The sequence below is a fragment of the Balaenoptera musculus genome, chromosome 13 (genome assembly GCF_009873245.2).
Source record: "Balaenoptera musculus isolate JJ_BM4_2016_0621 chromosome 13, mBalMus1.pri.v3, whole genome shotgun sequence".
NCBI classification, from domain to species: domain Eukaryota; kingdom Metazoa; phylum Chordata; class Mammalia; order Artiodactyla; family Balaenopteridae; genus Balaenoptera; species Balaenoptera musculus.
Window position 1 is genome coordinate 84642996 of NC_045797.1, and position 13893 is coordinate 84656888.

General features: G+C 51.3%; 1 long non-coding RNA gene across 1 annotated transcript; it reads left to right on the forward strand.

The window, feature by feature from the left end:
* The first annotated feature begins 6132 nt into the window (after positions 1-6132).
* LOC118906514 lies at positions 6133-8773 on the forward strand. The gene is made up of 3 exons (XR_005022497.1): positions 6133-6340; positions 7068-7355; positions 7967-8773. It is a non-coding gene; the product is annotated as an uncharacterized LOC118906514 (long non-coding RNA).
* Positions 8774-13893: the final 5120 nt, after the last annotated feature.

The following is a 13893-nucleotide window of genomic DNA, read 5'->3' on the forward strand; positions in this document are numbered from 1 at the left end:
TTTACATGAGTTAAGGAGCATGCAAACAGATCTGGCAAAAACATGTCAGCAGTAAAACAACAAAGCTGGTTTTAAAGAGGGAAGTCACTGGCTTGTGCGTAATCATATCTTACCTCAGCTGAAAAAGGAGACAGGTTTTCCAAGCTCAGACATGCAGCCAGTGTGAATGGTGGCACAGAAGAAATAGAGCTCAAAGGCAGGTACCCTTCCATCCACTCATCCATCCATCCACCCACCCATCCACCCTTCCATCTATCCATCCATCCATCCGTCCACCCAGTATTTACTGAACACCTACTGTGTACCAGGCACTCTTCTAGGAAATTAGGAATCATCAGTGAACAAAACAGACGAAAATTCTGACCACCAGGATGCTACATTCTAGACGGGAGAGACAAAGAAACGAAATTGGTGAGTAAATCACAGAGGTTATTACAAGATGGTGAAGACTGGCAATAAAGCAGGGATGGAAATGAGCAGTGCCAGCAGCAGGGTACAAGAGTAATGGTTTTGAATCGGGTGGTCCTGGAAGGCTGCATGGAGAAGGTGACATTGGATGAGAGACGAAGAAAGCAGTCTCCCTGCTTACATGGCTGGAACCTGAGTACAGTGAAGGAGGAGAAGGCCGGGTACTCGTTCAGCCTGCACAAGGGTGTGTACCCGATCCCAGCAACAACCCAAGAGGAGCTTTAGGGGCTCTGTTTTAGCGTGAGTCAGAAGCTGAGACTTAGAGAGGCTAAGTAACAAGTCTAAGGTCGCAGAGCCACTGAGTGTCAGGATTAGGGAGTAAAAACAGGGATGATGGACACACTGTATCTGCATCTTTCAGTCAAGTATGGGAGAAATAGTGAGGAGAGTTTTTCTCAGGTGGAACAGAGTAACAAAAACCCATAGGCAACATTTTCATGTCTGCTCAGAAACTGAGGGTCATCTAGGCAGTGGTGGGACTTTGCTGTTTTGTTCTTGTAAGCAGAGCCAGGGAAAACCCAAGTGGAATGATCTGGAAGCTTCTGGAATATATGGGTTTATAGACTCCCACCTTTACCTATCCCATAAGAATTTGAGGGTAGGGTGAGGAATAGGGCTGAGCCCTTTACATTTTTTCACAAGATTCCTGGGCAATCCTGGGATCATGTTTTAAGATATACTCCTGGGACCCCCAGCTTCTTAGCAGAGGTGGAACGATGACTACGGAACCTGCATTTTAGATAAGATGATTCTTATGGCCATAAGGTGATTAGAAGTGGCCATTTTATCATCCCATGAAGGGTCTGACTTTTGGGGGCATTGAAGGAACTGTAGGAAATAACCACCCACATTTACCCATGTTCCATTTAAAAACACAGTTATTCAGAATCGAAATCAATTAGTTCAGTGACTTTTGAATGTCCACCACACAATATTGGAGAGGACAAATTAAAAACAAACAAACAAATGTAAGCAATCTTTTTGTGTTTTGCTAGTGATCAAGTTCTGCTTTTCGGGTTTTTATTTAACACTATTTCTGTCTACAAGTGTCTTTAGTCCTGGTCATTGCTCTGGCTCCACCTCAGCTATTCTCCTCTGTAGGCATAGTTCTAGAAATCCAACGTTTACAGGACTTTGCTGTTTGGTGAGAGCCGCGGTGCTTCAGCCGCTTGTGGAACCTTGGCCTGACTCTTCCCCCTCCGCCGTCCACGCCCACACCCCCGTCCCTCCGAAGAGGGCCAGCCAGGGCCCCGTGTTTGCCCCAGCTGTTTTGGATGCCCTGCCCCCAGGGATTTCTCGGGGCAAGTGACTCAGCGTGACTCAGCAACCTGGCTTTTTAGGGGAGCCAAAATATTCTGCCACACGGCCAGCATATGGTAAACACTCACACTGCTTAGCAAAATCATTGTAAATGAAACACACCAGGGAAAAAGAAAAAGGCCCAGATTTCCTCACACCCAAACTGGAGAGATCCGTCAAGGATGCAGAGGACAAGTTGAGGAAGCATCTTCCCCCTGGGCCCCAAGTGCAGAGCTGTTGCCCTGAAGGTGGGTGGGGGAGGAAGAAGCAGTAACACTTGAGTTTCCGTGTGGAGAGGGGTCCCATGGTAGTGTCTCCTCCTGGCTTGAAAAAGAAAACAGCCGGCCACGAAGGAAGCAGCACAAATGGTTTGACGCAACTGCCACCATGGCGTTATCAGCTTTATTTACTGGGGGGAAAGGTACCCTTTATTCCAAATTTTTAAGCTTAGTGAATCTTTAGCTTCTTTTCGTTCCTTTTTCTTTCTTAGTGGCGTGAAAGCACAGCTCTTCAAAAAGGCCATCGCAGCCGCTGACACTTGGCATTCTCTACAAATGGGATTTTGATGCTGTGAATCCTGCCAAGAGGGACCTTCTGGCATCCCTCCTTGGAAAGCCAGTGCGAGCTCTCGGACTGTTTCCCCTCGGCATTTCTAGGGTCATTGTGTTAAGCCTTCGGCTAAAGAACAGACTCTTTGAAGCAGCTGGTTTGGGCCGGCCTCCTCGTCCTGGGATGGTTTCTCGGTATTTGGTGCTCACGTGACAGAGAACATACACTGGATTCCTCGCCTTTTAGAGTCCGTTGTTTTCTTCATCTGAAGTAGCTTGTTATGCTTTAGAAAGATTTTGCTTTTTAGGTCATAAAGTGGAGCTTGAAGACTGGAAGAGGGTTTTTTGTGTGTGTGCGTGTGTTTTGTTTTGTTTTAATGTCTTGACTCTGTGTTGAATGTTTGAAGTTTCTGAGAGCAAGAGATGAGAACCCGAGGTTGGCTTGGAGAGGTTTTGCAGGATGTCCAGCTGGTCCTAAGGGGGTGGCATTGAAGGGTCAGCCTTGGGCTCAGGGTTAAGCCCTGATCAGATGGGTCAGGTGGCTTTCAGGCAGGCGTCCCCTCTCCCGCTGACCTGTTCTGGTTCTTTGAACGGCACCTAATGCCCTTGTAATGTTCCCAGAGAATAAGCTCCCCGGGAGCAGGGCCTGGTTCATCCTTTGCACCCCTGTACTCCAATACCTACAACAGTGCGTGGCACAGGCCATGAGAAGGGATGGAGGAAGATGCATTTGAAATGTTGGCTGCAATGAAAAATTCTCTAAGGGGAAAGCGGGGAGGGATAAATCAGGAGTTTGAGATGAACAGGTATACACTACTATATATAAAATAGGTAACCAACAAGTACCTACTGTATAGCACAGGGAACTATACTCAACATTTTGTAATAACCTACAAGGGAAAAGAATCTGAAAAAGAATATACACTACACATACATACATATGTATATATCTACATACATATATATACACACATACATACATATAGTATAACTGAATCACTTTGTTGTACACCTGAAACTAACACAACATTGTAAATCAACTATACTTCAATTTAAAAAAAAAGACAAATTCTCTACATCAAAGTCCATTCACTGATTCTTATTTTAAAACAAGAGATCAATGTCTCCAGTTGCCCCCAAATCAGTGGGAAAGGGGCAATGAGAAGGCCCACGTGTATGTACTGAAAAATGCTTGCTGAGCAAGGAGCCCAGGGAGAAGAAGAGCTGTAGAACACGGGGCTGACACGGAACTACAGGACATCCACAGCGAGGCACAGACCGTGTAACCATTTACGAATGGATTTTGACCGTCAGGGAATGCTACCAAATGTTTTTTTGATCCTGTCGGGATCAAGAGAAAACCAGTAATTGATTGCTTTTTAAAAAAGCGTGACACTCACATGGTCTGAGTTTCGTTTTGTTGTTTAATTTTTAACTGACAGTACCTCCTTTCAGTTTGCTTCTGGAAAGAAAATTGTAGTTAGAGGTGACCTGCTGTTTACCAGAGTATAGGGAAGATAGCACGGGACTCCTCAAAGATGTCCCAATTTTTTTTCCACAGTACTGGTTTTTTCCCATGTGAAGCCCTTTGGAAACGGAAGTAAATGCCAGCTCTGATTTCTCACGTCCACCCCGCCCCACTATGGACTGGATGTTTGTGTCCCCCCCAGAGTCATATGTTGAAGGCCTAACCCCAGTGTGATGGTGTTTGAAGGTGGCCCTTCGGGAGGTGGTCAGGTTAGACGAGGGAGGGGCCACCATGATGGGATGAGCGTCCGTATGAGAGGAGACGCCAGGGGGCCTGCCGCCCCTTCCCCGTGTGTGGAGCTGGCTGCAGCCCTGCGGAGGGCGGAGGGCTCTCCCCAGACACTGACTCTGCCAAGGTCATGATCTTGGACTTCCGGCCTCCAGAACTGTGAGAAATAAGTGTCTGTCATTTAAGCCACCCAGGCTGTGGTACGTTGTGGTAGCAGCCTGAGCTACCCACCCCTTCAACTCAATCCTGGGTCCCCGGCCCCCTGGCCCCGGCCCCTCGGAGGGCTGCTCCCTCTGGGAAGTCACAGCTGCCCAGGGTCCAGGTCCAAGCATCAGTCCTCCCCTCTGACCCCTCCCAGCCGCCCCTGCCTTCTGGGTTAGGTCCAGACTCTGACTGTCCCGAAGGCCCGGCGGGTCGTGCCCTGGCCCACTGTCCAGCCTGAGCTCCTGCCCGACCTGCTTGCTTGCTGCTCTCCGGGACACGGGGTTCTCTCCTGTGCTAGGTGCGGGTACCTGCGTCAGTCCCCCTCTCTGGGGCTCCCTTCATCCCCTCCCTTTCGTGGCCTGGCCCTTCTTTGTCCCTCAGTCTCAAGCGTCACTTTCCCCAGATCTTCCCTGGCCCACCTGGGCCCCCTCCCCCGGAGCCTCACCCTCAGAGCCCCCTGCGCTGGGCTGGGCTGCTTCCCGGCCGAGTCCTATAAGCTCTTCAGCAGAGGGACTGCGGTGGCCGTGGCCCTGGCAGGGAGCTTTCATCACAGACCCGGCGGGTGGAGCCATGTCCAGGGGTCAGAACTGTCCCCGTCTCATTGGGGCGCTAGGGCAGCGGCTCAAAGTGTGGCCCTTGACATGGGCCCACTGGGAGCATCAGGGATGCAAATTCTCCGACCTCACCCCAGACCCATGAATCAGAAGCCCTGGGGAGAGGGCAGAGGTCAGTGACGACAAGCCCCCCCGGGGGGATTCTGATGCTCGCCAAGTATGAGAGTCCCTGGGCCAGGGAGGGAATGTTAGAGTTGAGGATACCTTGCAGCTCCCCTGGCAGCCTCCCCTGTCCCCTGTGCACTCAGGTTTCAACATAAGCATCCAAAGCCACCAGAGGGGGACCCCTGTGTCCTGAAGGCACACTCAGAGGATATAGTTTGTCACCCATAGCTTAAAACCAAGTGTTAGCAAACCCACGGGAGACCAGGGGAAGAAAGAAAGGGGGCCGAGTGTCCATCAGTGGGTCCGGCTAAAGGCTCATCAGCTACTGCCTTGGGCCCCTGGGCTGCTAGCCAAGCACACCTGCCTGGATTGGCAGGGGGTGGTAATGGGCATCAGGTTGGGGAAGCAGAGGAGCCAGAAGTGCCGGGTGAAAGTCCAAGACTGGAGCAGTGGACGCTGCCTGGAATCCCGGGGGCGGAGCTTGTTTCTTATCAGGCCTGGACGTGTAATTTGTTGTGTTCCTGGGCTCGTAAAATGTAATTGCCGAAAAGGGAGCCTGAAGGCCACTTTGTGCTGTTTTTAAAGTTGCAGTTGAGAACACAGGTCTCAGCCACTCCCTTCTCCCTGTGTCCTCAGCAGACGTCAGTGCCGGGAGCAGGGATGCTCTCAGAGCCGGCAGGGGAGGACGGCCTCTCACCCGGCACAGCGTGGTCCTCAAGGCTGACTGCCCCGTCCCCTTGTCCCCTAGGCTGCTGGGGGCTGAGGGAAACGGGTGTGGGGAGTCATCAGAGTGGTTATGCCACCTCCAATAAGTCCACCCCAATCGCTGGAGGCTTTCTAAGAATGGGGGATACGCAGCTTCTTTTATTCTTTGGTTTTAACCCAATTCTTGGGCAAAGGGGAGATGCGCACTCAGTGTCCACTCAATCCAGCATTTGTCATATGCTGAGAAATAAAAACGGGGCGGGCCCCAGCCCCTGCCCTCCTCCAGAGATCACAGGCAGGGCCGCCCGGGGGACAGATGCACATCGCAGAGCCCCCTCCCCCAACTCAGGTTTCCAAGCAGTGGTGCCAGGACTGGGGTCACTGTATAACTCATTCTCCGAAGCAGGACGTTTGTCAGAGGAGCCGTGGATGCCAGCATAGCAGGCGTGAACCCTGACCGTCCTGGGCAAGCGAGCGGCAGGGTCACCTAACTCAGAACTGGTTGAGGGCAGTTATGAGGGATTGCCACTGTCGTGTTGCAACCAAGCAAAAACACAACGCAAAATTGCTGTAAAACGTCTCCGTGCTGACCAGTATCTACATGCAGCAGAAAGGTGATATCCGCGGCCCCGTGGTTAAGGGTGAGTGGAATTTGACATAAATGACAGTTTGGCACAGAAGGTGGCAGTTGGCTACAGAAGGACACAGCGGGTATCCGGTTACGAGTTTTGGAGAGCTCCTGGTCTCCTCCCAGCCAGCCTATTCTATACAAATGAGACCAGAGCCATTTTCTCCCAGCAAAACTGGGACCCCGCCACTCCCCTGCTCCAAGCCTCTCACAGCTGCCCACGGTTGACAGAAAGAAGCAGAACTTCTGCATCCAGGGCTTCCTCTGTGGGTCCCCCGTCCTGGAAGCACAGGCCTCTGCCCAGCTGGCCTCCGGGCTTTCTCACCCCTGCGCCTCTGCTCACAGGCCCTGCGATGCCTCTTCCCCATGGTTTCCTGGGAGGTCTTTACAGCCCATTGCCTAATCACCGCTTCAGGAAGGCCTTCCTGGTCGCTCTCAGGCAGGTGCAGGTCCCTCTACTGCCCTCACACCTGGCCACGCTCTGTTCTGTGTCAGACCCTTGCGGGGAGGGCTCTCAAATGCCCCATTGCACGGAAGTGCCACCTCGGAGATCAGCTGAATTTAAAAAAAAAAATTTGTTTATTTGGCTGGATCTTTAGTTGCGGCATGCACGTGGGATCTAGTTCCCCGACCAGGGATCAAACCCAGCCCCCCGGCATTGGGAGCTCGGAAACTTAGCCACTGGACCGCCAGGGAAGTCCCTCAGCTGCCTTTTCTTACTCATCTCTTGTCCTCCGCAGTGACTGTCACCGAGCAGACGATTCTCAGAAGGCTGCTGAGTTGGTTGCTTTCGTCTGCCCGCAGATCTTGAGGAAAGGAGATCCTTCTCCTCCGCCTGGTGCCACCTCCAGCATCTTCCAGGGACACGACACATCAGCGTGAGGGAATCTCAGAGTCGGCGGGATCCCAGGGATGGCCTGTCCACCTTGGGCGAAGTGACCGCTCAAGGGCACACGCATGGCCCTCGTGTCCGTCCCGGGGCCGGGGAATCTCATCCGCGGCGCACAGTGCGCTCCCCGTCATAAACGGTGAGCAGGGGATGGAAGGAACCTGCTCAGTTCTCTTCTTCAGCTGCCACTAGAGGAGTTTCTCAGACTCTCACATTCGGTGGACCCCCCCAGGGGACAGAAGACCCAGCCCTTCAAGGCAGCAGCTCCATGGGCCGCCCACCGCCTCCCTCTTCAGCCCGATCCCCTGGCCTGGTCCCTGGGTCCCTGCATCCAACGTTCAGTCACTCACAACCGTCCCTGCTCCCCGAACAGGCCGGGGCGGGCCACCCTGGTGCTTGTCAGCTTTCCGCAGAGCCCCGTGCCCCCTCCCCAGGATAGCCTGCAAGATCTCTCATTTGAGACTTGCCTCTGCAAAGCCTTTTTGTGGCCCAGCCCTCCAGTTAGAAGAGGGCTGTGCCTCCCTCAAAGTCCCATCCTACCTGGGGTAGATTGCCCCCGAAGCTGAAACAAGCAGGGTGAGCGTTTGGCACGTGGCTTTTGCTAATTCTGCCTCGCAAGGGCACTGCCAGCTTCTTCGGGATCTGCTTGGTACTTCTTGCTCCATGTGCCCAGCACCTTGCACCTGCCAAGCACCTAGAAGTCCTCAATTAATGTTCATGGAGTGAATGAATTTATTTTTTTCTCAGCAGATAAGACAATGGATGAAAGACGCATAACCAGTTCACAGGTATCCATGACATCGGGAGAAAGTAAAGGACATGGATGTATATACTGAAGTCAGAGCTTGACTGCCTTATTTCATTAAGTTAATTTAACTTAATTGACACACCTTCTACCTCTAGAAGGTTCTACATCGGGCTTGAGAAAGTCAGCACTCAGCCACCAGGTTTGCTGGCTAAATGGTGCATTTGGACAATAGGAGGTCTGAGTGGGGGTCCACACAGCCACTTGCACACGTGATGCACAAAAAGCAGGGAGAGAAAAGTGCAAACATCCGTTAGCGCCTTGTTGCTTTAATTAACTGACTTTCTAAGCCTGAAGGGTAAAGATGTTAGTTTGCCATCACGCCTCTGATTTATTCATTTCCCAAGACAAGGCAAAACCACAGCCTGATGGGAAGCAGGTACAGTGTGACCTATTAGATGATCAGCTTCTGCAGAATATCTTTTCCTGTTGCATTGCCCAAAGGTATGATGCTTTTGGAAATCTCCTTAATTTGGAATGTTATTGCTGCCATTTCAAAAGGGAGAGGGAAAACAAACGTTCCCTTTTTCATTAGTTTTAATGTCACTCCTCTAAAGTAGTGATGTCAAATAATACACTTCTAAAATTTATTTCTGGGGAGCACTCCTTATGAGGCCCTGAAATTTCTGACTTGTCACCTAAAGAAAATTGACATTTTCAGAGCTAGTCCGTGATGGATCAGGAAGTTGGGAATTTGCCCCAGGAGGGCTGTGCCACTGAAATTTGCACTAAAATAAAAATCTTCATGTTTATCTCCTCCTTTCACCTATAAAGCAATTCTGGGACTTCCCTGGTGGCACCGTGGTTAAGAATCCGCCTGCCAATGCAGGGAACACGGGTTCGAGCCCTGGCCTGGGAAGATCCCACATGCTGCGGAGCAACTAAACCCATGCACCACAGCTACTGAGCCTGAGCTCTAGAGCCTGCAAGCCACAACTACTGAGCTCGTGTGCCACAACTACTGAAGCCCGCGTGCCTAGAGCCCATGCTCCACAACAAGAGAAGCCACCGCAGTGAGAAGCCTGCACACCGCAACGAAGAGTAGCCCCCGCTCGCCGCAACTAGAGAAAGCACGCACGCAGAAACGAAGACCCAAAACAGCCAAAAATAAATGATAATAAATAAAATAAATATAAAAAAGAATCTTACCGATAGAAAGCAACTCTGCTTACCAATCTCACTGGTTGTGTCTTCAATCAGGACAGAGCCTGGTTCTTTCCTTGCCTTCTGAAGGTTCTGAGCATTTCTCTCCTCTTGCTGAGTAGATGATCCTTTTGAAGAAAGTTCAGGGAATTGAGGTTATGTAATTGGGGGAAGGTCAGGAATGGTTGAGGACCGTCTCAAGTGGCTATCAAGGCTTAGGAAAGGTGTCAGCCCACTCGTCTCCCTTTTTGCACAGAGCTACTCAGCTTCAGTTCCAGGAAGGAGGAGTGGCAGAGGGCACTGCCGCATCATGAGAGCCTTCAGCCCGGTCCCTATTCCTGATAGCCCCAGAGGAAACGAACGAGGTTCCAAGGCGGAGAGGCTAAGCTGAACTGTGCTGGGAACTTCAGACTCCCGTCTCCTTTCTGAAGGGGAAGCAGAAGACATTCTCTGTACAGAAAACTCAGCCCTTCGGTTTTGTGAACCAGCTGGCGGGAATCTCCAGGGCGAAGATGTGCTGAACAGTCAGTGTTCCAGGTGAAAGGAGGCCTAAAGCTGGTGCCACGCAGATCCGACCCTCCGCTCTGCGTCTGGCTGAAGGTGGGTGGGCAACAGCTGTGGCAGGGAGGATGCAGCTAGACAGGAACCCTCGTGGTCCTCTGCGCCTTGGAGCCTAGGGGAGCAGGGAGAGCTCTGTCATCGTCAGATGTCCTTGAGAAGAGGCTCAACAATGAAAGAACCTCTGTGCGCTCACAGTGGGATAGATGTGTCCCTTCTCCCATTCATTCATTCATTCGTCATGAGCATCAGTGCTATGGCAGCTACCAGAATAGAAGCATAGGAAGCAAAGACGAGAGGTGAGGCCAGGTGAATGAGTGTGTACGTCGTGATGCCACATGGTGAGTTCTGGGACAGGGCAAGACTGGGGTGCTGGGAAGCCCAGAGCAGGGGCCTTATAACCCGGGTCATGGGAGACGAGACTTCCTGGGGAGATGGGCTTAGAAGATGGTAGGTGTGGTGGGCGATGGTATAGTGAGGGAAAGGCCTTAGATGGTCTGCCTTCTATGTTCCTTCCTCCATTTGAGGTGGGCACTACCTCAAATTCCTTTAGGAATTTGAACACAGGGTGGGGAATTCAAGAAGAAACAAGGTGGGGAGAGGCACCAGAAGAGGGGCAGCGAGGAGCAGGGCCTCAGGCCAGGCCACATCCTGGGGGACTCAGGAGGGCGGAGCTGACTCTGCAGGCGGTGGTACTCCTTGCAGGTAAATGCTTGACGTGGGTGGTCAGGGGTGATTTTGAAGCAGGTGGGTCACCAGGTATGACTCACTCTTCAGGGAGATCCCTGGAGCCCGCACGGAGGGCGTGGAGGAGGAGGAACAGGTCAGGGAACAGGACTGGAGTGAGAGGGGATTCGAGGGAGGGCGTGTCACCTACTCCATCAGCCCCAGCCCTTGTCCCAATGAGGACACCGAGGGTCAGGGTGGACCTCAGAAATACAGCAGGTGTGTCATAGGGTTCCAGGGCAGCTCTCTTGACTCCGAGGTGAGCTGGCTTTCCACCAAGCCATAGAAACCCCCAGTGTGACCTTTTGTCCTCCCAGTTCTGTGATTTTTGTCTATGTCTTCCCATCCAGCCCTGCAGGCTACAATTGGGTCTCTTTCAGGGTCACGGGAGGGAGAAACCCTTTCCTCTGAGCTTTCCCCTTCCTGTTCCGCTTCAGTAGACACTTGTAGGCTCTGAATGGAGAGCCCAGGCTCCTGGCTCATGTGGGTTGGCGGGTGGTTCTGAAAGCAAAGCAGCTCACACATGTGGCCAGCCACGCTGGCTGTGCGCCGGTCCCCAGAGAACTCTCAGTGCACAGCAGACGGGCTCTGGGTGGATCTCGGGTAGTGTGGCTTTCTGCAACCCCCAGGCTCTCCTGTGTTCCACTGTCTGGCCTTCGGGACGAAATGGATTCACTTTTACTGAAATACACATTTCAGCGTTCAGTGGCTTCTAGCGAATTTTGTTAAAAATGAGTTGAAATTGGAACCTACAAGAGAAATTTGAAAATCTTCCTTAAACTCTGAAAATAAGGTCACTTGGCTAGGATCCAAGAGTAAGAAACTTCAGCCCCAATGATAATTATCTCGAAAAGCTAAGGAGTCAGTAATGATAGAAGAGAAAGGGTCTTGAGCAAACAGGTGACTGTTGGGAAGACATAAAGGAGGAGAGAGCCTGCCCCACAATTGGATGTGGTCCATTCCCGCCTGCCCCGTGGCTGTTTATCCTGTTTCTGTCTGTGCCTTTAGGGAAAGTGCTGGGCGCCACAAAGCTGGCCTGGCCTCCTCCCTTTTCCTTTGAAACCTGCAGTCCTATTAATTACCAGATTCACTCCCATATCCCTTCTTTTGATAAGCCTGGGTTTATTCAGGCCAGCACCGCTCAGCTTCTGCAGAAGCCCAACCTCTTCGTAATTGCAACTTCCTGCCCGGTTCTGCAGCTTCCGGCAGGATGCACACATATCCGCAGGCTCCCAGGCCAGCTTGAAGCCTTTGGCGTGCACGTTTGCCTTGTTCATTGGCTAACAGAGGAAAAGGGTGTTGAACAGTATTCAGTATGAAGGAAAGCTTCCAGCTCCCAGACTCAAGTTTTTCCAAAAGAAGGAGGGAATTTGTAGACGGAAGAATTTGCTGAAGGCCAAGACAGGGATGAATGAGCTTTTGGTTCAAACTATTCTCATGTATTTTCTCTCTCTCTCATTTTCCCTGGAAATAAAGTAAAGGGAATTATGGGTAAAGACAAGTGCACAAATGCCCATAGCTGGGAACACTTTAAAAGTGGCAGGCTAACGGTGAAAATGAGCCAGAAACAAAAGGAAAAATCAGTAATACTGGTCTGGTTTTTATTTAACAGTGTGGTATTTTGTTAGCCATGGATTTTGCATTAATTTTGACTTCTTAAATACTGCCTGGAATAGGTTTTATCTTGATCACTGAGTTTTTTGACATCTTCAATTTTACACGCAAGGCCTCATTTCCCTGTATCACTTCACCCCAGTCCTGGCCCTGGGCTGACCCATTATGTCATTAGCCATTGGTTCACTGATGGAGGTAAAGAAATAGACTCACCCAGGCCTCCCTGGCCCCTCTGCATGGACCTCCCTTCTCCCTTTTCTGTCTGGTGAAATCTCATCCTTCAAGGGCCTGCTCAAATGTGCCCTTCATTATTAAGTCTTTCTTGTTCCTCCCACGCTGGGAGAATCGCCCTTCCCCAAGCTCCCACAGCACCTGTGTTCACCTGTGCTCTAGCCCTGACCTCCCTGCATGTAAGTTTCCCCCATATCCGGGTCTGCGCCTGTGTTCCTCACCAGACATCAAGGTTGGGCACCATGATTTGTTTATTTATGCCTTGCTTGGTTTTCTTAGTATTTGGTTGGTAGGCATCCCCCTGAATGATTAAAATGGAATTACGGGGTGCTAAGATGGTTTTTTTGAGTGTTAATAAACTGTTAGTTTGAAAAAAGGAACTGGCCAGGTGTGAGGCCTCTGCCCTGTTCCTGTGACCATGGGGCCCTTCCGCTGGTCTAGTGATCAGCAGTGTCTGGTCAGTGGCCTGTGGGGCTAAGGTGGGGAAGGTGTTTACATCTGGGAGTGTAGGAATTTGGAAGGTCAGGAATGTCCTAACAGGAAGCCTTGTGGTGGGATGGGGAGGGGAGAAGAGGGGGTGAGGGGAAGTTGTGGGAGCACCCACTCCATGAGGCTCATTCAGTAAATATTTGCTGACCAGCTATGTGGTTCGGGTGACTAAGAGATAAGTGAGCTGTGCTTTCAAACCACAGGTGTAATTGGATGCAGGGTGGGGAGGCTGGCAGGAAGGACAGGGGACCCTGCCGTCGGAGGACTCAGGGAATGCGGCGGCCTCTAGGGGCATCGAATGGCCCCGAGGATGGACGGTATTGACAGAAAGAGGCGATTAGGTGACATCTTTCCAAAACGTAGATCTTCAGGGTGATCTGCACATATATTTTTTCCTGTAAACTCGGGTCAGAGAAATGAGGAAGTTAAATGCTGTGGAAAGGCTATTGGTAACTCCAGCCAAAATAACTCGATAATATTTTTAGTTTTACTGCTCTGGGATATTTAAGGAAGATAAATAGGTTTTGTAATGAGACTACAGTGCACAGACTGTTTGGCTATTATAAGCTGGACTTCTGGAGAAGCAGTCAGCAATGATTTAGGAAGGTCATAAAACGGAAAGCAAAAAACAAAAACAAAAACAGTGGTACCTTAGAATCCAAGGAATGATTCAGGCCTGAATAAAAGCGGTTTAGTTATCTAGGACTGTACGAAAAAGGACCCCAATATAATGGCCTGAAATGACAGCCATTGTGTTGGGTACAGTTCTGTGGGCCTGGAATTGGGAGCTGGGGACGCCCTCCCTGGGGTACTCGGCTCTCCCGAGTGCAGCCTCTCCCCCTCACCTTCTGGTCATCTCCCCTGAGTTTCTTTCCAGGCCGTCTACTGGTCCATGGACCCCCCATCCTCCTTGGGGGCAGCAAGTCGCTTCTGCGGTGACAGTGGACTCACGGTGGGTGAGGTCCTTGCCTGCAGAAACACAAGCCGTGAGATTCCGGGGGGAGGGCTGGGCGCTGATGGTGGGTGTCAGGCAGAGCGAGGGAAGGAGGGAGCTGGGTTCAAGGGACTGACTGATCACCGGGGAGAGGGGCTGGGGCACTAGGAGACCCCC